The sequence below is a fragment of the Papio anubis genome, chromosome 5 (genome assembly GCF_008728515.1).
Source record: "Papio anubis isolate 15944 chromosome 5, Panubis1.0, whole genome shotgun sequence".
Classification (NCBI taxonomy): domain Eukaryota; kingdom Metazoa; phylum Chordata; class Mammalia; order Primates; family Cercopithecidae; genus Papio; species Papio anubis.
In genome coordinates, this window is record NC_044980.1 from 18,926,834 (window position 1) to 18,947,571 (window position 20,738).

General features: G+C 36.1%; 1 protein-coding gene across 10 annotated transcripts in view; it reads right to left on the minus strand.

Annotated features, from left to right (window-relative positions):
* Positions 1 to 20,738, minus strand: part of CDH18 (cadherin 18) — a 1,104,333-nt gene that overhangs the window by 222,782 nt on the left and 860,813 nt on the right. The gene's annotated exons all lie outside the window — the stretch shown is intronic.

Below are 20,738 nucleotides of genomic sequence, written 5' to 3' on the forward strand. Positions count from 1 at the left end.
TATTTATGTATTATTACAACTTTTTTCTATAAATACTTATGCCCTCTTTCATTTATGAAAGAGTAAGATACAATTACATTTTTGCAAAGTAGCAATCATCTTATATTCCATAAAAATTAATTTGCTTCTGAGTGAATACAATTCTGTACAACTTATCCCATAAACCAGGGTTCCTAACCAATCTCCACTTGTTTATAAGAGTATCTGTTCTGTATTCACACGAAGCAAAAAACATCAATGTGTTCAATGGCATATATCTAAACAACTGAAGCATCCTATCTAGACATTTCTACCCATAAAAACGGTATAGGAAAAACAGAATGTTACAATCTTATGGAACGACCATTGTATTATGTTGCATTGTTGAATGAAACATTGTTATGTAGTTCATGACTGTGTGTGTATATGCCTGTGTGTCTCTCTGTGTATACAAACAGTGTTTGGGGAGGTAGAGAGAGAAATTTCCTTTTTGTTTAAGTTATGTATATGGTTATTACCTTTTCCTTTAATTTCTGGGGTTTTCATGCACAGTTTCTATACAGTGAAGGATTGGGAGCAGAAAGCACTCTCTTTTAATGCATACATTTGCTCTTGCTTTGGATGACTGCTTCACAAACTAAGAATGACAGTCTCCTGTGGGTCTTTTGCAAGCACAGGTATGCTGATGGCAAATCCAGACTGCCAATCAATTTCAGTGGACTCCCAGGCTTGTACGTGTATTTGTATCTAAACATTCCCAATAGAAGGGCTTTCATTTTTCTCCCAAGAAGAGTCTATGGGCCTTGTTTCCATCATAGTTTCTTTAAAATCCATACTTGTATAACTCTTTAGTTACTGTCAGACTCAGAGAAAAAAATAGGAAATAGAAATTTTGTTGTAAAACTGAAATAAATTTAAGTAAACAAAGTGTGGAAACACGGTGAGAAAAAAAAAAAAAAAAGAAAAAAAGTGAGTAAAAAGTAAGTATGGATCAAGAAATTCCAAAAAGACAAATAGTCAATGTGGTCAGTAAAATTATTGTAAATGATAAAAATATTAATTGGGGCTACAGCTAGAAGAAATGATAAAAATATGGCTAAAATATCAAATTTTAAATCTTGTATGTTTGGGAAAATCTCTAGTTAGCAAAGTGGGAAATTTATGTGTTTTAAAAAATAACTGAGGTTTAATCCGATAGCTCTGTAAAGGAAGGATAACTTCTCTTGGAGGAAAGAAAATCCCTGCTGTATATATCTCTTGATAAAGGATAAAATGTCCTGTTTGTGTCAGGGAACAAAATTATGGCAAATAAGATTCATATTCCTCTGCACAGTAATATTTGAGTTTCTGTGAACATTCTGGAAGACACTGAAAAGACAGAAACAAACAAAAAATGTGGCCCAAAGAGTGCGGGAGATGAGACCATTATGATTTAAAAACAGGAGCTTTAGTCTCCTATGACACAGAGTTATGAGGAATTTGGAGGTAGTATTTAATTTGTTTCAAGTTGACCCCTTTGTTCATAGATCACAATTATCTCCCGTATTCCCGCAACATTAAGAAAAAGTCTAGTTCCCGCAGAAGTCCTGTGTTAACAGTGTTTGGGGGCAATGAAGGCATATTGGCTCTATTGTCCAGCAAGAATAGAGAGAAGATAGTACCCCTTGGAGACAAAATTGATTTATGACTGAGCGAGCAGGGGACGAGTCTCTTCTCAACTCTCCTTTCTGAGGAAGGAAAAGATCACCTGGTGGCCATCAAGCAGACCAGACAGAGACAAAACTCTATATCTGAGGAACTTAGAACTAATGAGACTTTCCTATTATCTAAAACCAGCATCTGGTACCAGGCTTCTTTCCCAGAAAAGTATAAGTAACTAAAATTTCTATACATCTACGGAATGCATGCATATTGAAACATATTGTGCAAGCCTCGCTGACATCAAGGCACCAAAATGTCTACAAATATAATCATGTATCATGACCAAAGTGGCTAATATGGTCCAAATTACCCTTAAGCTCCTGCTTTAAGGCCTACAAATACCTCTAAGGGAAAACTCACCACGGTGCCCTTGGTCCTGTCTTGCCGAAGCTCCCCGCTGCACTCTTCTGCAGCGTTCTTTCTTTTTCTTTCTGTTTTTTTTGAGACAGAGTCTCCCTCTGTCGCCCAGTCTGGAGTGCAATGGCACAATCTCAGCTCACTGCAACCCCCACCTCCTGGGTTCAAGTGACTCTCCTGCCTCAACCTCCTGAGTAGCTGGGATTACAGGTGTGTGGCACCACACTCAGCTAATTTTATGCATTTTAGTAGAGAGGTGGTTTCACTGTGTTGCCCAGGATAGTCTTGAACTCCGGAGCTCAGGTAATCAGCCCACTTTGGCCTCCCAAAGTGCTAGGATTACAGGTATGAGGCACCACACCCCACTGCAGCATTCTTTCTAACAAAACGTCCCTTTTGGCCGGGCATGTTGGCTCACTCCTGTAATCCCAGCATTTTGGGAGTCCAAGGCGGGTGGATCACCTGAAGTCAGAAGTTCAAGACCAGCCTGGCCAAAATGGTAAAACCCTATCTCTACTAAAAATACAAAAATTAGACGGGTCTGTAGTGGCGTGCACCTGTAATCCCAGGTACTCAGGAGGCTGATGCATGAGAAGCACTTAAACCCAGGAGGTGGAGGTTTCAGTGTGTTGGGAACAGGCCCCCAAATCTGACCATAAGCAGGCCCCAAAACTGGCCATAAACAAAATCTCTGCAGCACTGTGACATGTTCGTCATGGCGATGGCACCCATGCTGAAGGTTGTCGGTTTACCGGAAGGAGGGCAGAGAACACCTGGTCCACCCAGGGCAGAAAACCACTTAAAGTGTTCCTGAACCACAACAAATAGCATGAGTGATCTGTGCCTTAAGGACATGTTCCTGCTGCCGATAACTAGCCAGAGCCCATCCTTTTGTTTCCTGTTTTAGTTAATCTGTAATCTACAGAAACAATGCTTATCACCGGCTTGCTGTCAATAAATACATGGGTAAAACTCTGTTCGTGGCTTTCAGCTCTGAAAGCTGTCAACTCCACAATTCCCACTCCGCACTCTGTATTTCTGTGTGTGTGTCTTAATTCCTCTAGCGCCTCTGGGTTAGGGTCTCTAAGACTGAGCTGGTCTTGGCAAGTGGTGTCTACACGTGGGGTTGAACTCCGGTCAAAGGGTTGCTGAAGCGACGGTTGGAGAATGTGGAACTAAGCTGGAGGACACCCGAGTACTCTTAAGCAATCTCTGTGGTGAGTAAGAAGGGGAGCTCGGAAGCATCGGGTAATAATGAGCAAGTGCGGGCTCTGGTTCATTCCACCTTGGAACCTTTTCACGGTGGTGAAATCATGAGGAAGGAGAGTATAATGAAATAACAGAAGAGGTGACAGAGCAGGTTTGTTTGCCAGCTAAAGCTAAAGCGGCAAAAGAGGGAGAGGTTTGTCCCTACCTTTGTGCACCCCCTCATTATTTTGAAGAAAAAGAGTGGCCTGACACTCAAGAATTTTCTTTTGCAGAGGACACAAGGTGAAAAGTAGTTGCCCCAGTGATGGTTTGAGCAGCGCCTCAAGCGACCACTCTCAGTTCTATTCAGTCAGGAATTCAGCAATCTAGAGGATAGAATGATATAGAGGCTTGGTAGTTCTCTGTTAGGATATGCCCCACTGCAGGTCAACAGGGAAATATTATAGCTACATTTGAGCCTTTTTCCTTTAAAATACTTAAAGGATTTAAACAAGCTATTAATCAATATGGACTAGGTTCTCCTTTTGTAATGGGACTGTTAAATAATGTTGCTCTCTCCAGTCAGATGATGCCAGCAGAGGCGATAGGATTACTTCTAGGTAGATCTAGTTTAAATTTAAAAGGAGTGCAATACATACAGGAGTCATTGATTCAGCTTACAATGGGGAAATTCAAATTGTTGTATCTGCTTCTGTTCCTTGGAAAGCAGAGCCAGGAGAGTGCATAGCACAGGTCCTGATTGTGCCTTATGTGGAAATGGGGAAAAGTGAAATTAAATGAACAGGAGGATCTGGAAGCACAAATAAACAAGGCAAAACAGTTTATTGGCTGAATCAAATTACTGATACATGTCCTACCTGTAGAATAACTATTCAGGGAAAGAAACGTAGAGGTTTGGTAGATATAGGAGTGGACATTTCAATCATTTCTCTACAGCACTGGCTGACCACATGACCAATTTAACCCACTCAATTCAACATAGTTAGAGTTGGTAAAGCCCCTGAGGTATATCAAAGTAGTTATATTTTGCATTGTGAAGAGCCCAATGGACATCCTGGGACTATTCAACCAGTTATAACTTTTGTACCTATAAATTTATGGGGAAGAGATTTATTACAACAATGGGGAGCACAAGTTCTAATTCCAGATAAATTATACAGCCCTCAAGGTCAACATACGATGCAGGACATGGGGTATGTCCCTGGTATGGGACTGGGAAAAAATTTGCAAGGTTTGAAGGAACTGCTTCAGGCGGAAAGACAAAGTTCCCAGCAAGGTTTAGGATATCATTTTTGATGGCGACCATTGTTAAGCTTCCAGAACCAATACCTTTAAAACGGTTAACAGATAAGCCAATTTGGATAGAACAATGGTGGCTAAGCACAGAGAAACTGGAGTTTCTTTAACTTTAGAGGAGTTAGTTATTGAACAATTAGAAAAAGGACACACAGCTCCATCGTTTTCCCCCTGGAATTCTCTAGTCTTTGTTATTAAAAAAATTAAGGTAAATGGAGAATGTTGACAGATCTTAGAGCCATTAATTCAGTTATACAACCTATGAGGGCATTCCAGCCAGGATTGCCTTCTCCTGCTATGAGTCCAAAATACTGGCCTTTCATAGTCATAGATTTAAAAGACTGCTTCTTTACTATCCCCTTAGCTGAGCGGGACTGTGAACTATTTGCATTTATAATTCCTGTGGTAAACAACCTGCAGCTTGCTAAGCGTTTTCATTGGAAAGTGTTGCCACAAGGTATATTAAACAGTCCAACAATTTGCCAGACTTATGTAGGGCAAGCAATTGAACCTACTCGTAAAACATTTTCACAGCATTACCTTATTCATTATGTGGATGATATACTTTGTGCTGCCCCTACTTGAGAAACATTACTCCAATGTTAGGATCACTTGCAAAATTTGATTTCTCACACCAGTTTAATTATAGCTCCTGACAAAATTCAGACTACTACCACTTACTCCCACTTGGGGACCTTAGTAAATGACACTACAATTGTGTCACAGAAAGTAACCATATGTAGGGATCAACTGAAAACTTTCAATGACTTTCCAAAATTACTAGGGGACATTAACTGGATACAACCTGCCCTAGGCATTCCTACCTATGTCATGAGTAATCCATTTTCTATCCTTAGAGGAGATCCTATTCTCAGTAGCCTTCAGCAATTAACAAAGGAAGCTGAGGTAGTGTTACAGCTAATTGAGAAGCAAGTGCATAAGACTCAAATAAACAGAACAGATCCAGAGAAGACTCTAGATTTGCTAATTTTTCAACTCAGCATTCAAGATCTTGTAGAGTGGCTTTTTCTTCCACATACTAAGTCATGGACTTCGACTTCTTATTTGGATCAAATCACTACTATAATAGGAAATGGGAGAACTCGGATTGTTAAATTACATGGATATGATCCTGGAAAAAGTATTGTCCCTCTCATGAAGGCACAAATACAGCAAGCCTTTATAAATAGTCTTACTTGGCAAACCCATTTAGCTGCTTTTGTGGGCATTCTGGATAACCATTTTCCTAAAATGAAACTGTTTCAATTTTTGAAATTAACTAATTGGATTCTCCCTAAAATAACTAAATTTAAACCAATTGAAGGTGCTGAAAATGTCTTCACAGATGGGTCTAGTAATGGTAAAGCTTCTTATTCTGGCTCGAAATGTAAAGTTTTCCAGACTCAGTTTGTAGCTGCAATTGAGGTATTGACTGCTTTTTGTATGTGTATTAATGTTATTTCTGATTCTTCATATGTGGTTCATTCCGCACAATTAATTGAAAATGCTCAGTTATGATTTCATACAGATGAACAACTGATAACTTTGTTTACCCAACTGCAAACAGCAGTTAGGAGTAGAGTGCACCCTTTTTACATCACTCATATTAGGATCATACATCTCTTCCAGGATCTTTGACTGCAGGGGATCAAATGGCTGATCACCTATTTGCTACTGCAATATTTAATGCCAGACACTTTCACAATTTAACCCATGTTAATGCTTCTGGTCTCAAACGCAGATACAGCATTACCTGGAAAGAAGCTAAAGTTATTATCCAGCAATGCCCAATTTGCCAAATGGTGCATTCCTCATCTTTTACAGGAGGAGTTAATCCTCCAGGATTGGAATCTAATTCTCTTTGGCAAACGGACATTACACATGTTCCCTCATTTGGGAGACTAGCTTATGCACACATATGTGTGGACACCTTTTCTCACTTTGTGCTACATGCCAATCAGGAGAGTCTTCTGCCTGTGTTAAATATCACCTTTCACAGTGTTTTGTGGTGATGGGCATTCCGGCTTCTATTAAAACAGACAATGCCCTAGGCTATACTAGCCAAGCTCTAGCTACATTTTTCTCTATATGGAATATTAAACTGATATAATTCTCAAGGACAAGCCATAGTGGAAAGAATGCATCTCTCCCTGAAACAACAGTTGCAAAAGCAAAAGGGGGGAAACAGGGACTATGGACATCACATATACAAATGAATCTAGCATTATTGACTTTAAATTTTTTGAGCCTGCCTAAAGGCCAGATGCTATCAGGAGCTGAAAAGCATCTACAGAAACCAGCTGCAAAGACAGAAGCAGAACAACTGGTTTGGTGGAGAGACCGATAATAAAAAGTTGGGCAATAGGCGAAATAATAACTTGGGGTAGAGGTTATGCTTGTGTTTCTCCAGGACCGAATCAAGAGGCAATTTGCATGCCATCAAGACATCTAAAGACTTATTATGAGCCAGATACCCAGGAAGAGGTTTTGGGAGGATCCCAAAAACCCGCCAGTGGCAGCGTTGTCCAAGTTAACACTGAGGAGGACCCCAACTGTCATGAGCAACACCCGTTGAACACAGCCACTTACCTGGGGACAGATCAAGAAGCTGTTGCAGACAGTGGAAGAAAACCTGAGGAAAGCGGGACAACCAGTCACAGTGAGTAATTTAGTGACAGCTATGATAGTGGTGATCACCATTGCCGTGAGTATTCCTTCAACAAGGGCTGACACAGAGAACAATTATATTTATTGGGTATATTTACCTTATCCACCACTTCTACCGCCTGTAACTTGGCTGGACCCCCCAGTGGAGGTATACACTAATGATAGCTCTTGGATGCTCGGTCCTACAGATGATGGAGGCCCATCTCACCCACATGAGGAAGGAACTGTTATGATTATTTCTTTAGGATTTGAACATTCGCCTATCTGTTTGGGAAAGGCCACTAGTTGCCCACTCCCTCGCTATCAATCTTGGCTGGCAATAATGCCTGAATGTAATCACTCTATGACACAGTTACACTTGCTTTCTGGTCTCAGTATTTACCACAATAAATCTGCTCCTATAATTGAGGCATACCACCCTCAAAACCTATTTGTAAACAGGATTGGACTGGGTCAGAAAAATAAACATGCTTGTGTGGGAAGACTGCACTGCAGAACAGGCAGAGGTGCTGCACAACGATTCCCATGGAATCATTACCAATTGGTCCCCTAAGGGGATGTGTAGCTTGAATTGCACCTCTCAGTCTGCATACCATGGCCACACTATGTTCAGCTGGTCTGAACCAAACAGTCAGATGTTAGAAATGGTAAGAAGTACAGCAAGAGTTCCTATTATCTGGACACATGATGGTATAGTGGTACCTCAACCTCAAATGATATGGATCACTCTAGGAGTTAAACACAAGGATTTGTGGAAACTATTAATGGCTCTTAGTAAGATCAAAATTAGGGAAATATTGAAAAAGCATCTAGAAGGACACTCTACAAACTTACCTTTGGATATTGCAAAATTAAAAGAACAAATATTTAAAGCATCCCAGACATACCTGACCTTAGTGCCAGGGACTAGAGTGCTTGAAGGAGCTGCAGACAGATTAGCAGCTACTAACCCATTAAAATGGATAAAAACACTTGGAGACTCTGTGATTTCAATGATGATTGTGCTTTTAATTTGTGTTGTTTGTCTTTATATAGCCTACAGATGTGGATCCTGATTCCTGTGAGAAGCAGCTCACAGGAATAAAGCCGCCTTTGCTTGTATCATCTTGCAAAAACAAAAGGGGGGACATGTTGGGAACAGGCCCCCAAATCTGGCCATAAGCAGGCCCCAAAACTGGCCATAAACAAAATATCTGCAGCACTGTGACCTGCTCATGATGGCTATGACACCCACGCTGAAGGTTGTTGGTTTAACAGAATGAGAGCAAGGAACACCTGGCCCACCCAGGGCAGAAAACCACTTAAGGCGTTTCTGAACCACAAACAATAACATAAGTGATCTGTGTCTTAAGGACATGTTCCTGCTGCAGATAACTAGCCAGAGCCCATCCCTTTGCTTTCCATTTTAGTTAATCTATAATCTATAGAAACAATGCTTATCACTGGTTTGCTGTCAATAAAATATATGGGTAAAATTCTGTTCCTGGCTCTCAGCTCTGAAGGCTGTTAACCCCCTGATTCCCACTCTGCACTCTACATTTCTCTGTGTGTGTGTCTTTAATTCCTGTAGCACCGCTGGGTTAGGGTCTCCAAGACTGAGCTGGTCTGAGCATTAGTGAGAAAAGATGGTACCACTGCACTCCAGCCTGGGCAACAGAGCTAGACTCCATCAAAAAAAACAAAAACAAACAAAAAAACAAACACAAAAAAACCACTTTCCTTTCAAACCTGTACTGTTGGTAAATTCCTCTTATTACCCATGAGCCAATCACTGGCCATGGCAGTGGCTCTGATACCTCACCTGGCACTTACCCCTCAACTGGCACTTACTATTCACCTGGCACTTACTTCAGAAATATGTGTAGGAAGGAGATTGGGGGACTTTCTTCTGACACTGCATAGAATGGGAGCTTGAGACATTTATTTGGATTTTAAAGAAAAGGCTTGGCCTAGCGCGGTGGCTCACACCTGTAATCCCAGCATGTTGGGAGGCCAATGCATGTGAATCACTTGAGGTCAGGAGTTTGAGACCAGCCTGACCAACATGATGAAACCCTGTCTCTACTAAAAATAAAAAAAATTAGCTGTGTGTGGTGGCAGGCTTCTGTAATCCCAGCTACTCAGGAGGCTGAGGCAGGAGAATCACTTGAACCCAGGAGGCAGAGGTTGCAGTGAGCCAAGGTTGTGCTATTGTATTCCAGTCTGGGCAACAAGAGTGAAACTCTGCCAGAAAACAAAAAAAAAAAAAAAGAAAAAAAAAAAAAGAAAGAAAGAAAGAAAGAAAGAAAGAAAGAAAGAAAGGAAGGAAGGAAGGAAGGAAGGAAGGAAGGAAGGAAGGGAAGGAAGGGAAGGAAGGGGAGGAAGGGAGAAGGAAAGAAAGGAAGGAAGGAAGGAAGGAAGGAAGGAAATAAGTAAAGAAGGAAGGAAGGGGCAAGGAGAGGCGAGGAGAGAAGAGAAGAGAAGAGAAGGGAAGAGAAGCTTTATCTCAAAATATTAGGAGAGTTAGGCACACAAGACCAAAGTAAAAAGAAAATGAAATTGAGATTTTAACAACAATAGAAAAAACATAAGTCTTCTTAAAACTATAAATTCGGCTGGGGTCAGTGGCTCATGGCTGTAATCCCAGAACTTTTGGAGGCCAAGGCAGGTGGATCACCTGAGGTCAGGAGTTCAAGACAAGCCTGGCCAACGTGGTGAAACTCTGTCTCTACTAAAAAATACAAAAATTAGTCAGGCTTGGTGGCGGGCACCTGTAATCCCAGCTACACAGGAGGTTGAGGCAGGAGAATTGCTTGAACCCAAGAGGCGGAGGTTGAAGTGAGTCAAGGTCACACCACAGCACTCCATCCGGGGTGATAGAGTAAGACTTCGTCTCAAAATACAAAAACAAAACACCCATAAGTTAATGATTCTTCTCTTATTCAGACATTCAGCCTTTCTAAATTCAATATATGGAAGATGGGAATATTTTTGAGAAATAAAATAATAAGGCAATTAAAAAACCATGAGCATTAATATTAGAAATGGTATTATTTTGAATAACTGCCTTCCCAAAGTGTCAGATTTTATTTCCATATAAACAAATGTTGTCTTCCATGTGTCACACAATACATTAAACATTATGGAAGATACAAAAATGACTAATGCAAGGTCTCAATGAGCTTGCATTCAAGAGATTTATGTTTTAATTATGTACATACAAAACATGTTGTTTTAGTTTCTCAGAAATAGTTTACTTTGTAAACTTGTAAATCAAGAATTATTTTATTTATCATGTTTCCAAAAATATTTAGTCTTCTAAGAGCTCTGAAATACTATTGTTTTGGCAATCATTTGGGAAAAACCCTAACTAGAATATTACATGATTGATAGAAGTAATAAAATAAAAACTGTTTACAGAAGATCAGAGATGTGACAAATGTTATGTAAAATACAAATATTACTAATATTTATTTAAAAATAATAATCCACAAGTCATTTCTTCCACAAAACTTTTATAAACTTAGTTTTGTAGTTAAACTTAGATAATGTAGGCCTTCAGTAAAGATAATGAGGTATAATTTGAAGTCAAATAATATGATGCTTTCAGTTTGGTTTTTCATACAAGGCTATCATAACCAAACAGCATGGTACTAACATAAAACTAGACATATAGATTGATAAAATATAATACAGAATTCAGAAATGAAGCCACATACCTAAGGTCAACTGATCCTTGACAAAGCCAACAAAAACATACACTGAGGAAAGAACACTCAATTCAATGAACAGTTCTGGGAAAATTACATTGTCATATGCAGAAGAATGAAACTGGACACCTATTTCTCATTATATATAAAAATTCACTCAAGGTGGATTAAGAGTTAATATCTGAATCTATAAAAGTACTAGAAGAAAACCTGGGACAAATTCATCTAGACATGGTCTAGGCAAATAATTCATGATTAAAACCTCAAAAGGAAATGCAACAAAAACAAAAATAGACGATAAGACTATATTAAACTAAAAAGCTTCTGCACAGCAAATGCAACAAATCAACCAAGTGAACAACTTTCAGAATGGGAGAAAATGCATACAAACTATGCATCTGATAAGAGACTAATATCCAGAATCTACAATGAATGCAAACAACTCATAAACAACAACAACAAAATAACCATTTTCAAAGTGGGCAAAAGACATAACAGACATTTCTCAAAAGGAGGCATGCAAAAGACTGCAAAGGGCCATCGTGCACATGAAAGATATTTCTCAAAAGGAGACACAAATGGCTATCAAGCATATGAAAAAAATGCTCAACATCAGAGAAAGGTAAGTTAAAACCACAATGAAATAACAGCTTACACAAGTCAGAATGGCTGTTAGTATAAAGAAAAACAAACAAACAAACAAACAAAAAAAAACGTTGGAAACACTGCAGAGAAAAAGAATTATTATACACTGTTACTAGGAATGTAAATTAGTACAACCTCTGAGAAATAGCATGGAGAATTCTCAAAAAACCCAAAATAGAACTACCATTTGATCCAGCAAACCCACTACTACTGCTACCCAAAGAAAAAGAAATCATTGCCTCAAAAGCATATCTATACCCATATATTTATTGAGGACTATTCAAAATAGCAAATATACAGTAAGTATTCATCAATGGATGACTGGATAAACAAAATGTGCTATATATACACTGTGGAATATTACTCCTCCATTAAAAACAAGGAAATAATATCTTTTGCAGGAACATAAGATGGAACAGGAGGTCATTATCTTAAGTAAAATAATGCAGAAAGAGAAAGTCAAATCCTACTTGTTTTCTCTTATAAGTGAAAGCTAAATATGTGTACACATGGACATAGATATCGGAGACTCTGAAGAGTGGGAGGGAACGAGGAATGGAAACTTACTTAACGAGTACCAAGTACATTTTCTGGGTGCTTATTATACCAAAAGTCCAAACTTCACCACTATAGATCCATGTAACTAAACTGTACTTCTATCCCACAAATTTATAGAAATAAAAGAAAATACAGATAATTAAAAACTTGCTACTGCATGTAAAGCACTCAGGGAGGCCTGTTGTGGAAAGCAACAATAGCATCTATGGTATTTAAGCCTATGGAGCTCTCAGAGTAGAGAAGAAACACCATATGAACAAAAGGGCTACTGCGGTTTTAGGAGGAATGTAAAAACGTTACTCAAAGATCAAAGGTTAGTTCCCAGAGTTCAGGGAATCAACCATTGAAGTGTAAATTTGCCTGGGAAAGGCATGCCAGGAAGAGGAATAGCCTAAGTGAAAAAATAACTCAGAAGCAGTGCTTGGTTGAAATATAGAAGTAGGTATGAGCATAAAATTTTTTATATATAATATATATAATAGGAAAAGTATATATGTGTATTTTCTATATATGTGTGTGTATGTATAGTGGTAAAAATTGTGGAACATTAATAATATTCTAGTGCTTTCTAGATTTCATTGTAGATATCTAAGATACTGGGTTAGTGAATAATCTAAGGAAATCAGTGGTAATGCAATACATTTAATCCTGTGGCAGTAGGATAAATGACCTCAGAATAAATTTAAAGTAATGAAAGAAAAATTAAATTGCTTGGTAATTATATAACACAAATTATGTTTAATCAGGATTAAAGACTAAAGAACACAATTGCAATGTTTCCTATTATCTATTGATCTAATATTTGACAATAAATTAACTAGTATTAATAGCTAATACATTTGCCAGGCTATTGGCTAAACAATCATTCCCAGTATTTTTTTTTTTTCTCAATAGTTACTATTGAGATGCAGGAAGTATAGAGGGAGGTCACACACAAAAAAAGAGGATTAAATAAATTTATATTTTATTAGGAAGAAATAGTATAAGACATGCTACAATTGACCAACATTGATTCTTATCTTTTTGATATGTAAAAGTGTACCTACAATTTTACAGTGAATTAGATGATTTTTTTACCCTACTGGTAGCAGCTGGTCAGTTTTTTGACAATCAATTGATATTTTTGAAGGAGCAGATTCAATTGGTTTCCTTACCCTGTTTGCTTAACAGCTTTATGTAAGTTTAATTTACATACTATAAAATTTACTTGTGTGCAAGTCAACCTAATTCCATCTTAATTGTTTCATCTAGCGCTACAACGAATAGTTTGACTAGCATAGATCACTGATCTAGAATTGTGTTTTGTTAGAACTATATGCATAGGAATTAAATTTGATAAATATTATTCTGTTGATGTCAAAAAGACACTATGATCTTGCCACAGAGTAGGAGAATTATCCGATATCTATAGTGTCTACAAAGTACTTTGGTACTTTGTGACAGGAATAAAATTATTTACCAAATATGCATTATCAGTGGAATATCAGAGAAAAATGCATTTAGTTTCATTTTGATTCCTCCAAATAGCAAACCTAATATAACTTTTGATATTTCAACCAGTGTGAAAAATATCTTTTTGCAGTTTGATATTGCTACTGTAACTGTAAAGTGGTTACTCATGGAGAGAGAGCAGCGTGCTCTCTCTGTTTCATAGATTTCAGGTTGAAAGTAATGAAAAGTATTCTCAGGAAGCCAGCTCAACACCTGCCTGGGCAGTGCACTGTACTATGAAGGTGATTCATATGTCTGCAAAGCGCATTTCACAAAGGTCCCAGGTATCAGTTAGTGGAGGGTATGAGTCTGAACATAAACATAATGTAATCGGAGTGACTTCATTGAGGTCCTTTTCTTCAGCAATCTCCATATAACTTTCTCTTTGTGTGCCTGTTGTCATATGATCACAAATGCATGTTTAAATCCAGAAGATGATAAAGCCAATTGAGGGAGCATTGTCAACTTTATAAAGATTTCAAAATTTTCCTAAAATATCTCAGTGGCCTGACTGGCCAGAGCAGTGTCGATAGATACAGGGAGGTTGGAAAAATCTAGATTTTTAACTGCATATGTTGCTACCCTGAGGAAATCAGAGTTACGATATGACAGGCAAAATGAGAAACCAATATTAAATAGACAACCACTCATGTCCACTGGAGTTTAATAACTCTTTATTTCTTAAATGCTGTCTAAAGTTGACATTTTTTTTTCTTGTGTTATCCTTACACAATCTGCTGCAGTTCAGGAACTACTTGGAATTCTTTCCTAAAGTAGACAAAGTGAGATTTTTTTTTTTTTTCAGTAAATGGAACCTATTTATTTTTTTCCAAGAGGAACAAATTACTTAGCTTTGATGATGACTACCTAACTCTTTTTCTTTGTTAGTCAACTATAACAGAATTATTTTTACGTTTCTACAATAAATTCTCAATGCCCTTGATAGGTTCTTTAAAATGGTGATTACAAGAGAAGGGACGTACAGCAGGTCCTTAAATTACGTGGTTTCCATTACTTCATTTCCTTATAACACTGACGGAAACAATATATGGTGTCATTATACTTTATCTTGCTTAAAAATTGCAGTTTCCAAGAACCTATGAATGATAAATGAGGACTTATTGCATAATCATTTGTGTGAGCAATTATTATTGTTGTAATTATTATTATCAATAGGAATGGGCTATAAAAAGATACATTGACAAAGCATATTCTATTGTGAAATTTTCTTTATCTTCTGCAGGTATTGTAAACCACAATTTAAATATTTTATCTTCTTAGCTTTTAATAAATATACTGACTTCAGAAAGTGAAAACTATCGTCAAATAGATTTTCATATGAAATTATATAAAATTAAAAATAAAATCTATAGGACTTCTAAAGATGTTTTATATAGCTTTTTTAAAGCATATAGAGAAATCATTCCTAAACTTATTATTTTTGCTCACGGAGCAAAAATGAAATGAAAGAAATTTGGGGAGGTAATAGAGAACCAAAAAATGTTGATGAATTTAATTATTTTATGCAGACTGGAGAAATAATGTAGAAAAACCTTGTTTTCAATTACATCCTATGAAATTCATTGATGTCTTCAACTGAGTTCATTTTTATACCTGCTTGAATTCTGCTACAAAATGTTAAGAAAAGGTCATCTTGAAGAATCACAGTTAATGTTGGTCAAGAGCTCTGCATTAGTGACTGTTGTTTCACAAAGAGCATGGCATCTAGAGACACTACTCTGAGTCAAGACTGTCAATTCCGAAGATAAAAGGTTGGTTATTTTATTGCCTAACTTTTGTCTCCTTATAGATTATCATTCACAATTTTCTAATGGTATATTTCTCTTATTTATCGTGTTTGTAAAAGATTTCTTGAAAATGTTTGGAAAGAATTTAATTGCATGTAACTTCATAACGTATCTTACCTTTATAAATTTTATGTAACTATTTTGACTAAAAAATTCTTTCAAACAAAATAATCATTTTTTTTTCTACTTCAGATAAGACTATTTCAAATTCTGATAATCATTCAAAATGTAGTAATTTTGGAAATTCTGGTCAATTTTTTTTTTTTTTTTTTTTTTGAGACGGAGTCTCACTCTACTACCTAGGCTGGAGTGCAGTTGCACAATCTTTGCTCACTGCAACCTCTGCCTCCCGGGTTCAAGTGATTCTCTCTGCCTCAGCCTCCTGAGTAGTTGGGATTACAGGCATGCACTACCACGCCTGACTAATTTTTGTATTTTTCAGTAGAGACAAGATTTCACCATGTTGACCAGGCTAGTCTTGAACTCCTGACCTCATGTGATCCACCCACCTCGGTCTCCCAAAGTGCTAGGATTACAGGTGTGAGCCATCACTCCCCGACTCTTGTCAATCTTAAAGAAGGAGACAAGATAACTTGAGTCCTGTATTTTTCAAGGACTGCGCTAAGAGCAGTGCCCTCATTTTCCCACAGGATTTAGGCATTACCATTCTAAGTTCATACACATGGAAACAGAAGCAAAAAACTTAAGTAATTTGATCAATTTATTAGGCAACTAAATAGTGTTCTAGGATTTTAACACAAAGCATCCCCAACTTCTTTTGCAATAAGCCTTACTATTTCAGAAAAAAATATTTACAATTTATGCTATATTTATATCAGATTAATTAAACTATAATGTGACTTTAAATAGTATATTAATCTTTGGAAGAAAGGCCAAGTAAGCAGTTTCTTCATTGTATTTATAATAATGCCACATCAAATAAATAATAATCTGACTGCGTCTTTGAAACTGGTAGTCATTATTAGGTGTAGGGAATTTTACTTGATGCTAAATGTTCTGTCCCTGTGAGATAGATGTTATTAACGCAAAAGAATCTGACTGATGAAATATTTGAAGTTCAATGTATACTCCTTTTTAATATCATGTAACACAAAAAATTAAAATAATGAAATACATTAGGAGTGTTGATAAAAGAATATGTGGTATGCTCTTTGTATATAAATAAAGATAGCCTGTCTGATCTTGCTATTTTTATGTACCTGACAATTAAATGTAGAATGTATCAATATAAATGTTTTCAGCTGCTATATTTTCTAAGTAAATATTCTTACATTAATTAAGATATGTAAACATTACATGAAAACTGATACGTGAGTTTAAAACATAAACACACAAATATGAAAATAAATAAATGACTTAGTAGTATTTACTGGGCATGTGAAAAAAACCCACTATGAGAACCATTTACACAAATGTATGAACTCCATTATTGACTATCAATGATTTATACATTTCATGTTAATTATGGTCAAAAGAGCTGATACTGACTACTATCAACAATTGTAAGGGAGGCTTAACTAGGATTTTGTAAAACAGTATACTCCTCTATTTTTCCTGAAATCAGGTTTTAATTCAGGTTTTCAGGCTTCCTGAATTGGTCATCAGGAAGATTCAATATATTTGCATGAAATAGGCACAGGCATGGCTTAAATTATAAGCACTAACAAAAATAATATTAAGTAGTTCATAAGTTGTTAATTATGAAACAGCAATCAGAGAATCATCAAATGGACATTTGATGCTCAGGTAATGAGCATTACGAGATTTTCACGTCCAATTAAAAACTACACACTGGTCTTCCATTCTGTAACGAAATGGAACGTTTCCATTCTGTTTCTAAGGCCCTGGAATGATACGTGGTAGATTTCTGGCTCTGGCTCTGACCTATGTTATGGGAACTAAGCCCTTTGTGTAGGAATTTGATCATTCAGTTTTTGTAGTCATCACCTGTCAAAAATTTTGTGATTTCTGAAGAGGCACGGAAACCTTGAAATAATGATTTATTTTTAACTCAGTTTACACTATATTAACTGAAATAGGACTGAGATTTGAGTGGTGCTAATAAAGAACCATCATCCTAGATTTCTCTTGAATTTCATTTTCTGATCACTTAAAATGACCTTCTCACTCACTGGCCTTCCTCAAAATACATTGCTTAGGTTTAGCTCTTTCCTTAGATAGTAAAATGTTTTCTTTAATAACTGTAAAAAAATGTTTTCTTCCAATGAATCTAGCCAGAAATAGCACATCTTTTATATTTTATCATCGTAGTCCCCTGCACCTTTTAAATGGTAGTTAATGTTAAACCATCACTTTTTAATGCACATTCATCCTTTGTTGGTATACATTGAGCACAAATCATAAAATAATTATCTTAACAAAAGTCATTAAAAACAATAAATTTTTTCACAAGATGTTTCACCATTCTGATAAATAAGATTTCAGTGTTAAAAAAAACATCAGATATTATTAATTTAAATTCTGTATCACATAGTAACTCAACAGGCACACAATTCATTTTCTGGATACAGCTATTCAGAGATGGTTTACAAAATAGGAAGCCAAGGTCTCTGGAAGATCACAATGGTTAATAAAATTTATCTTTCATGGAAACAAGCCAATCCAAACACTGATTTTATTCATAAGCATTCTTAAGTCTACGTTTTGAGGTGTCAAAAGTTACGTTTTATTATGATTGGTCTTCAGTGAAAATAACTGGAAACATGCTGAGATGGAGTCATGCTAATTAGGGGAATGGAATTAGAGTGATACTATTAATATACACCATTATAAGTGACTACTATTTCCATACTTCTTATATAACATGCCATCCAACATAACTGATTCTTCGGTTTTCAGCATGTTGGTAGTTTATTCCAGTCATTTTTTCTGCACAATTTCAACTAAATTCATTAGTTCTGAGGATGTTTAATAGCATTGTAATCGGGTTTTTAAGCACAAATTGCCAAATTTGTTGTTTGTGAAGACTAATGAACATTTTATTTTATACCCCACTTAGCACTTTCTACAGAAAACTGTCTAACTCTAAGATATTTGCATATTTAAAAGATCTTTAAAAACACTTTTGCCCCTTAATGACCTAGTAGGACAGATAATCATAGGTTCCCATGATGCATTAGTCAGTATAATACTGATATTAACACATATTAAAGTGGAAGCATGCACTTTATTCAATACACTAAAGCGCTGAAGAAAGGAACAAAGAAATGCAAGAGCAAAGAAAATTGTGTAGAGCAGCATTTGAATAGCAGCCTATTTATACTTGAGATAAACTTACTTTTGTTGTTTAATGAAGTACTCACTTAAACTGTAATATGTGTACATAAATGAATGCACATTGTATTTACATATTATGTTACTGATATATTTGCTTCCCCCAAATCACAAGCTATAGCAGTCCAACGCTATTAGAACACCACTCTCAGTGACCTGATTTATGCATCCAAGTGCATACACATACATGTATTTACTCACAAAACATATGCAAACATTCACATTCAGGCACATGGGCACACAAAATTGATGTTTGTTAGCCAATTGTATGCATAAAACGTGTAAAAGAATTTTTTAAAAAAATTCATAAAGGATGTTTATATCACGGCAATATGCTATTAGGTAACTAACATTCTTTATAAATAAATGTTTGGCTTTGTATGGTATCGTTAATGGACTAATGTCATATATTTGTGTGCATGTGTCTTTATGCATGCATGCCTGTGTGACATGTGCATGCATGTGTGTTAGTATAATTCCAAACAAGGCAGTTGAAATAGTATCCCTGTTTCTTTCCTCTAGGGAGATAAGTATTTTAAGGTAGGAATTATACTTATTTTATATTTGAAGCAAACATCATTATTGGGAAAATAGAACAAAATGTGAAATATCACCATCAAAGAATGTCAAACTTTTTCAACTAATTCTAAGCTCTTCTAATGGAATAATAATGTGTAATCATAAATATGTACATTTTTGTGCCACCACTTAGATTACTGGATTAATAAGCATGTTTTCCTAAATATTAAGTGATACCTTGGAACTAACAGAAACTGCAGTTGCATTATGTTATTTATTTTATTATATCCCTATTTCTATTTTTCACTTTAACTACATATTACAATCTATTCTATAATTATAATGCATATAAGGAAATATATATATATTCATGTGTATATTCTTCATTTCTATATCTATATATGTTCTACGTTGTTTTCTTTTTAAGGTACAAAAAAGAAAGAAAGAGTTAAGCAAGTATGTCTGAGATCTATTCATGCCAGTATATTTCCATGTTGGAGCACTCCAGGAAAAGAAAGAAGGCAAGGGACCCAATCAAATCCTCTTATAAACATGATAATGACAAAACTTTTGGTAAACAATCTCGTGGTATTAGCTAGAGAGAAAGTGCTTATCTATAACATCTTTTTAGTTGGATGTGTCTCACATAACACATTGGTAAACAAATCTATAATCTGTAGACTTATGGAACAGGGTTCCCTGAAAAATGGGTTATATGCTATGTAGTTATAGAGGTATAAAGAGATATTTATGATAAAAAATAGCTCCTTTCTGCATTAGTTATGTGGCTATGCCATTTACTTGGAGATGCCACATGTTGATCTAATTCAGAGTGCATCTCGCGGTCAGGAAGGATGTAGGGTGCTGCTGGAATATCCTAGATCTCTCTCTACTTCATCAATCTTATAAATATGCATATCCTCAAAATTTTAGAAAAACTTGAGATTTGTTACTGAACACTTGTCTAAATTAAAAATGAGTTTTACTTAACTCAATTTTTAGCAAAACATTGATTGTCAATGGGGACATTTGCTTTTTTATGGTTTTTGGATTATGCTGCTGTAGCAAATCCTGTAATACATTATTAAGCAGCCTTCATTACCATTTTGGCCTGATATGACAGGATATAATTGATGTGATATAATGTCTTATGATATGATTGATATAATGTCTTATGATATGATTGATATAATATGTTCTGGCCAGTAAAAAATAAAAGGAGAGCAGATTTATATTTTTTCCTAAAAAAATATTTATGTCTTTGGCATTATTTTATTTTATTTTTTTACATAACACAGTATTTGAGGGGTGAATAATTTACTCATTAGAAAAAATTGCCAACTCAAGAAATATAAATCCCCCAGTGCAATACAATTATGTATATGTGTGTGTGTATGTATATCTGACAATTTATGTGACAAGCAAAATCTATGCAGGAAAATTTCAAAGAACTATTTACTCTCTTCAGCAAAGAATTAAAACTAACATATAAGCAGAGCAAATA